The following is a 7652-nucleotide window of genomic DNA, read 5'->3' on the forward strand; positions in this document are numbered from 1 at the left end:
ACAGTATGCCAGATAGATTTGTCGATTTACTTTTTACAATAACCCTAGTAAGAGCTGAGGAGACAGAGCTCCAAGGTTACAGCTACTCAGGGGGCCAATTGTACTGTACTGGACAACTGTACTGAAGGTCACTGCACTGCACTGTAGGTCACTGTCTCACATACTTTGCTACAAACATTGAGTCCAAACACTTAAAAAATATTTTCAGTATTTCTAATTATGTGTCTGTCTTTGATTCACTGCGGGTATGTATGTGCAACTGGGAACAGTGCCCTTTTAGAGGCATGGGGTCTCTGGAGCTGGAGTAACAGACAGTTGTGAGCCATCTGACGTGGGTGCTGGGAACCGAACTCACGTCCCCTGGAAGAACATCTAGTGCTCTCTCTCTCGGTGATCCAAACTTGATCTGATCCCCACCTTCTGGCTTCCAGGGGTCATGCATGTGGTACACATACACACACATAGGCAAACACTCATAGGCATAAAATAAAAGAATTTTAGAAAAAATAAAGATCGGAAGATCATTTCATTCTCATCTCGTGTATGCACATGTTCATGCATGCCCATGAGTGTATGTAGGTCCCCCGGAGTGCTGGGATTACAGGCATGGGCCACCGTGCCGGCCGCCTGATTGTTTTGACACCGGGTCTCTCACTGAACGTAATTTTGCAAATAAGAATTCCCACCAAGGCAATTCTCTCTCACTCCTCCCACAAGATGCTTTTGTAAGGACAAGATGTACCAGATTATGATTCCAGGTTTACTTTTCAAAGAGTGAAAAAAAAAAAAATCACCTCCAGCTTTAGACTAAAGTGAATTAGTATGACTATGACATCACCTGCAGCCACAAAGGTAGCACTTTGCCAAAAATAACACATTTCCTGTTTTTTTCCCATTATGCCTAACACAGAGCCTCGGAAGCAAAAAGACTTAATTGCCTTTGTGACCAAAGTCAGGAGACCTCCCTCTGCAGAACTCTGAACAGAGATCACTTCCTGTAGGAGTCAGGAGAATGTTAACTCTGGGGATCTAGGAAGGAGCATTAAAACGTTCCCACTGAGCCACTGATGGTGGCGCGTGCGTAGCTCAGCTCTCAGTGCTCATCTAGCATGCAGAAGGCACTGGGTTCCACCTCCAACCCTCATAAACCCCAGGGTAATGGCCCTCCCTGCAATCCTGGCACTGGGGGTGCCGAGGCAGGAAGACCGTTGTAGAATCTGAGGCCAGCTTGTGCTATACAGTGAGTTATAGGCCAGCCAGGGCCACAGAGGGGACTGCCATCCCTCTGTGGGCTAACAACAAAAGTTGTATGGGAATGTGATGGTTTCTGTGGATTACCAACCAGACAAGCTCTAGAACTGCCAGGGAAGGCTCCGGGCTTTCTCTAGGTGAGGGAGCCTTTGTGCAGGATTACGAAGGATTAGATTTTTGTTTTGCTTTGTTTTGTTTTGTTTTGTTTTTAAGACAGGGTCTCTTTAGGTAGTCTTGACTGTCCTAGAACTTATGTAGACCAGGCTGGCCTCAAATTCAGAGAGCTCTGTCTGTCCCTGTCTCTTGAGTGGTGGGCTTCGAGGTATGTGCCCAGCTATGAAGAATTCTCTTGATTAGGTTTGCTGAGGTGGAAAGACCCACCGTAAAAGTGGCCAGCTGGGGTCTGACTTGGTAAGGAGGAGGAAGGCAGCCGAAAGGCAGTGTGCACCTCTCTCTGCTTCCTGACTCTGGTTGCCTCATGCTCCTGCTCTCCCATCTTCCCCACCACAAAGGACAGAACCCTGGAGGCCAAAGCCGAAATAAATCTTTTCTCTCTTAAGTTGTGTATGCCAGGCTATTTTATCACAGCAGCAAGAAAGGAATTAATACAGGAATTCCAATACACAATTCTCTTTCTGGTGTTTTCTGAGGGGGAAAAACTACATACGGATAAAGTGTGTGTTTGTGTGTCTGTGTGTGTAAGAGGAGAATTTCATGAGATAGATAGATAGATAGATAGATAGATAGATAGATAGATAGATAGATAGATGATATACAGATGACATAGTTTCACGTAGCCTAGCCTGGCCTCTACCCTCGGAGTGCTGGGATTGTAAGTGTGCAGCACTGTATTTCTGCTTTGTCCTGCCTGGCATTTCCACATTTCTTTGTACTGAGATTTGAAGCTGAGTAGTGGGTCTCCTGACAACCATCACTGAGGGACCGAGGAGTCCAGGAGATGGCTCAGTGGGTGGGAATGCTTGCTCTGCAAGCACGAGCCCCGCAGTTCCAATCCCCAGCATTCATGTAAAAAGCTGGGCATGGCTGCATACCCATCATTGCTGGGTAGACAAACACATTCCCAAACACTGGCCAGCCAGTCTAACCCCAACACTGATCTTCCTATTTAGTGAGAGACCCTGTCTCAAAGGAATAAGGGGGAGTAATGTCTTCCTCTGGCCTCTGTGCACTGTGTGCACACAGCTACACACTCACGTGTACACCAAGACACCACACACACAGACACACTTCTAGGTGAGGAAAGGAGAGGTGTTAGATCTATAATTATTGAGAGTGAGATCAGGAAAACGAAGCATTTGCTTCAACCATCCCTTCCCTCCTCAAGAGGCATTTACAATAGGATAAGCAAAACAAGCACTTTGAGACTGCTGTCTCTTGGGGTCCCTGGTTCGGTCTTCTTAGGGGGGAGGTATGTGAGGATTTCCACTCTGGCATTACTGTTTTTCCTCAAACATAGAGATGTTAGGTCCTGGGGGGAGAGACGGAGGGAGGAGAGCTTTGGTATTGCACAGGTGATGGACTATTTAAATTCTGAGGTCCCTTCTATGACTGTTTTATTGAGTTGCCTATACAGTCCCGTAGAGCCCTTTGCTTTCCTCTGGTTTTGGCTTTGTGAAGCTTTAATACCAACTGTGACCTGCAAGCATTTGGCACAGTGGGTGAGGCAAGCCTTATCTGCCAGCCTATGAGAGCTGGGACAGCTTGAGCAGTGATGGTTTTGTCCCAGTTTCCAAACCCACAGGGAGAGGAAGTGGCTCTCTCTTCCCCAACCCCAACTGAACCAAATTTGGCAGAGTTCTTGTGTCAGAATACCCAACTGTGTCATCAGGGAAGCTGAGGAGTTTGCAGAGGATGCTGACACACAGAAAAGAGAAAGATAAGCAGAGAAGACATCAGGCTCCTGGGAGCCAGACAGCTGAGGGAGAAGGCGCCGTCTCTCCTCTGGCTAGTGGTCCATTTTCCCGGGGTTCAGCTGAATTAGAAACCAAAAAAGCAGAGCCGCCTGGAGTGCATCTGAGGTGATCCAGTAGGACCTGAACACATCCCAAGTATACCGGGGCACCACGCTGGTCTGTCTCAGGAAGCCCCGAGCTTTCCAAAGTAAATCCTTATTTATATATCCCAGATTAGAAAGTGTGCAATGCGCTCTTCAAGGATTTATAGTTTTATGTTTTATTTTTCTTTTTTGAGACAGGGTCTCACTATGTAGCTCTAGCTTTCCTGGAGCTTGCTATGTACACCAGGCTGGCCTCCCAGAGATGTGCCTGCATGTTCCTCCCTGCTGAAAGAGCTGGAACAGACGCCTCAAAGCAAAGCGACACAGCATTTTCAAGGAGCACGCAGCAGGGCTGATGAGGCCTGCTGCTCATGGATGGACAGTGGTGGTCAGATCCTGTATGGCCTTGTAGATCATTGCTCTTTGTCTTGTACTCTGATTAAAATGAGGAGTTACAGGGGCATGGAGCTGTCAGTACAGTGCTTGCCAAGCAAGCATGAGGACCTAACTTTGCATTCCCAGCACCCACAGAAAGAGCCAGATGTGGCAGGCAGCAGAAACGTATCCCAGTGCTGAGAGGTGGAGACTTGCTGACAGTCTAGCCACCTGGTGAGCGCCAGGATCACCAAGAGACCCCGTATCAACAAATAGAGAGCAACTGAGGAAAAGATCAGATATTGGCTTCTGGTCTCTATACATAAGTACACACATGTGTACTACACACATGTACATGTCTGTACACACACACACACACAATAAAAAATAAAAACGAGGAGTCATTGTAGTGTTTTAGGCAAAAATGTGACACAGTCGGTATAATGTCAAAAGGTCACTTTATTGTGTTATTTTTGAGCAAGGTCTCTGACCCAGGCTGTCCTTGAACTCCCTATGTAAATGAGGATGATCCTGAACTTACAGTCATCCTTCGCCCACCTCTAGAGGGCTGGAATTACAGGTGATAAGCCCGTGCTCGGCTGATGCAACGCTGGAGGTGAAACCCAGGGCCTCCTGCATTCCACCAACCAAGCTACATCCCCATCTGAAGTTCATTTTAGATGTTATGTTGAAGGCCTTTGTAGTAATGAAGACAAGAGATGAGAAGTGGCCCACACTTGTTATAACTGAGCTGCAGAAGCAGGAAGATCAGGTCAAGGGTAGCCTTGGCTCTACAGCTATATAGTGAGTGTGAGGCTAGCTTGTGCTACATGAGGCCCTGTGTCAAAAACCGCTACCAACAAAACACCCCTCCACTCACGCTAACAGCCGTAACTAAACTCAGTGGGGCAACAGAAAAACAATACAGAAGACATGAAAGTAGGGGTGAGTTCTTGGGAAGAGCATTTTAGCAGGAGAGGAAGAGAATAAAAGGGGAAGAGAGAGAAACCTCATTATATTCAAGTATGAGATCCAATAACTAAGAAACGACACTACAGCTCGTTTGTGAGTAGATGATGTGTCAGAAGAAGTTGCATTGTGGGTTGTTGAGATGGGCTGAGTAAAAGTGCTTCCTGTGTGAGCCCACGTAAAGGTGGAAAGAGGGAACCACGGAGTTGTTCTCTGATTTCCAGGTAGGTGCTGTAGCATGTGTATTCTCTCTCTCTCTCTCTCTCTCATACACACACACACACACACACACACACACACACACACACAGAGACACACATGAAGTTGCATTGTGGCTATATGCTGAAGGTTGGTGGGCACAGCAGGCTTCCTCAGTTTCAGTTTGAGGTTTGAGAGAAATAGAGAAGTTAAAAATGACTCGGTTTTGGTCCTGAACAACAAAAGGTTCTCTGTAACAGAGAAGTGGGGTAACCAGGCTTTAATGGGAGAAAGCTAGTCTAGTTTGAGGTATGGCTAGTTTGAAGAGCTTATTAAACATCTGCATGGAGGTATGAAGGTGGCAGGTGGGTGTATTGATTTGAGTCACAGAAGCAGCTCTGGGCTGGAGAGATAAATCTAGGAGTCTGTATCATATGCAGACATCCTTTGGTATGACGTGAGTGGGGATTGGTCCCAGGACCCCTGTGAGTACCACCAACTGATGGTGCCAAAGTCCTTCAAACAAATGGCGCCATATTTGCATATAATCTATCCATATCCTCTCATCTACTCCCTCCCCCTTTTCTTCTAGACAAGACCTTGCTTATGCTGGCCTTGGACTTTGATTTTGCCTGTCACAGTCTTCCTAGGATTATAGGCATGTGCCACTATATCCAGCCCATGTCTTTAAACTGCATCGTCTTCAACCATGAATTGTGGTTCTATATAGTGTTTCATAACTGGACTGAAAAATTTGGCAACAGTAAAAGGGTTTTGAATGGACAACTCCCAATTAATAAAAAAAATCAAATGCATAATGAATCCAAGGTGTTTCTGGCCTGTGATGCATCAGTGGACTTCCAACAGCATGCTGTACGATATGACATCATGCAAAACTGCCATTCACCATGTGAATGCCGCGCAGAACACCTCATCTTAAATATGAGACTACATTAACAAAATTTTCCGCTTTCCTAGAAACATTATTGATTAATTACAGAAAAAGAGGCTTTTAATATTTCCATACCATCATTCTTCAGCATGGAAGTAATCAAATTATTTTATCTTTGGATGGTAATGTTAGGTTGTTTGAATTAAAAAAAAAAGTTGCTGTATAAGTTACTAACTTGAATTTCATTTAAGAAAAATCATTAAACTGGGCATGGTGACACACGCGTGTAATCCCAGCACTCAGGGAGGCAGAGGCAGGCAGATTACTGTGAGTTCGAGGCCAGTCTGGTCTACAAAGAGAGTCCAGGACAGCCGAGGCTACACAGAGAAACCCTGTCTCAGTTGGAGAGATGGCTCAGTGGTTAAGGGCACAAACTGCTCTTGCTGATGACCTGAGTCTGGTTGCTGGTACACCTCTGCCTCTTACAAGGGTCTGTGGCTCCAGTTCCGAGTTAGCGAATGCCAACTCCTGGCTTCCAAATTTACCTGTATGCACATGGCACAGATATTCCCTAATAAGCACACACACACATGCATGCATACATGTACAATCTTTTTAAAAAATCTTTAAATGAGGGGCTGGTAAGATGACACATCAATTAAAGAGTACTGGCTGGGAGGCCAGGTGTAACTCCTAGCAGCACATGGTAGCACTCAATCATGTCACTCCAGTTCCAGGTGACCCAACACCTTCTGGCACCAGGCACTCTTGTGGTATAGATACATACATGCATCAGATATTTATACACATAAAATTAAATAATAATTTTTTTTTTTTTTTGGTTTTTCAATACAGGGTTTCTCTGTGTAGCCTTGGCTGTCCTGGAACTCACTCTGTAGACCAGGCTGGCCTTGAACTCAAGAGATGCACCTACCTTTGCCTCCCAAGTGCTGAGATCAAAGGTGTGCATCGCTACTGCCTGGCAAAAAAGAAAATCTTAAAACACAAAGTTGAAGAGGAAAATTCACAGAAAGCAGCCTGGCACATGGTAGACTTAAGCAATCATTTTAATCAGGTGTCTTAATAGAAGACCGCTGCACACCAACACTACAAAATCACAGATAGAGAACTTCCTTTGTTTTCTTTTATTTCATTTTAGGAAGTGGGGTCAAATGTTTCCCAGATTGCTCTTGAGTTGACTGTGTACCTGTGGATGACCTTGAACTTTTCCATCCTCCTGTCTCCACTTCCCAAATGCTGAGATTATAAGCCTATCCCACACACCTGGTGTTTCCTGTGACAGGAACTGAACTCAGGCCCGCATGCATGAGAGACAGGCACTCTACCAACTGAGCTACATCCCCAACTCCACAGGAATACAACTTTGACCTTAGTTTAAGTTTTGATTAGCTATTTGAAGGTCTGACATTGTTATGAAAGCAAACACTTCTCAGACTAAGCAAATCTGATATGGAAACCACAACTCTGTGTATAAACAAATATGAGAAAATGCTCTGAATAAAGATGACTGAAGCAATTAACACAGAGCAGAAAGTGAACCATGTCTCAGAGAGGCCACAGTTTGACAGAGCTTTCCTTTGTGGTTGTGACAGGGGAGGCCCCAGGTTCTTTGGCATCATGGGAAATCTAGGATGCATGGGAAAGCTCTGGTTCCTTTCCTAATCATAACGACATGAATTTTAGCTGCAGGAATTCATCAGGACCACCTTTACCAGGTGTTGGTGAGATATGGTTTGAAAGGTTAAGAAGAGACAATCATTAATAATAATTAGCTAGGTAAGGTAGTTTTCACCTGTAATTACAGCATGAGAGAGTTTGAAGGCACGAGGATCAGTGGCTTAGGGTCATCGTCATTCACACAAGGGAGTCAAAGCCTTAGCTTTGTGAGATTCTCTCTCACATCAGTAAAATGGCTGGGGAGATGACTCT

Source organism: Psammomys obesus, unplaced genomic scaffold (genome assembly GCF_907164565.1).
Source record: "Psammomys obesus unplaced genomic scaffold, mPsaObe1.curated_primary_1811, whole genome shotgun sequence".
In the NCBI taxonomy this organism is placed as follows: Eukaryota; Metazoa; Chordata; class Mammalia; order Rodentia; family Muridae; genus Psammomys; species Psammomys obesus.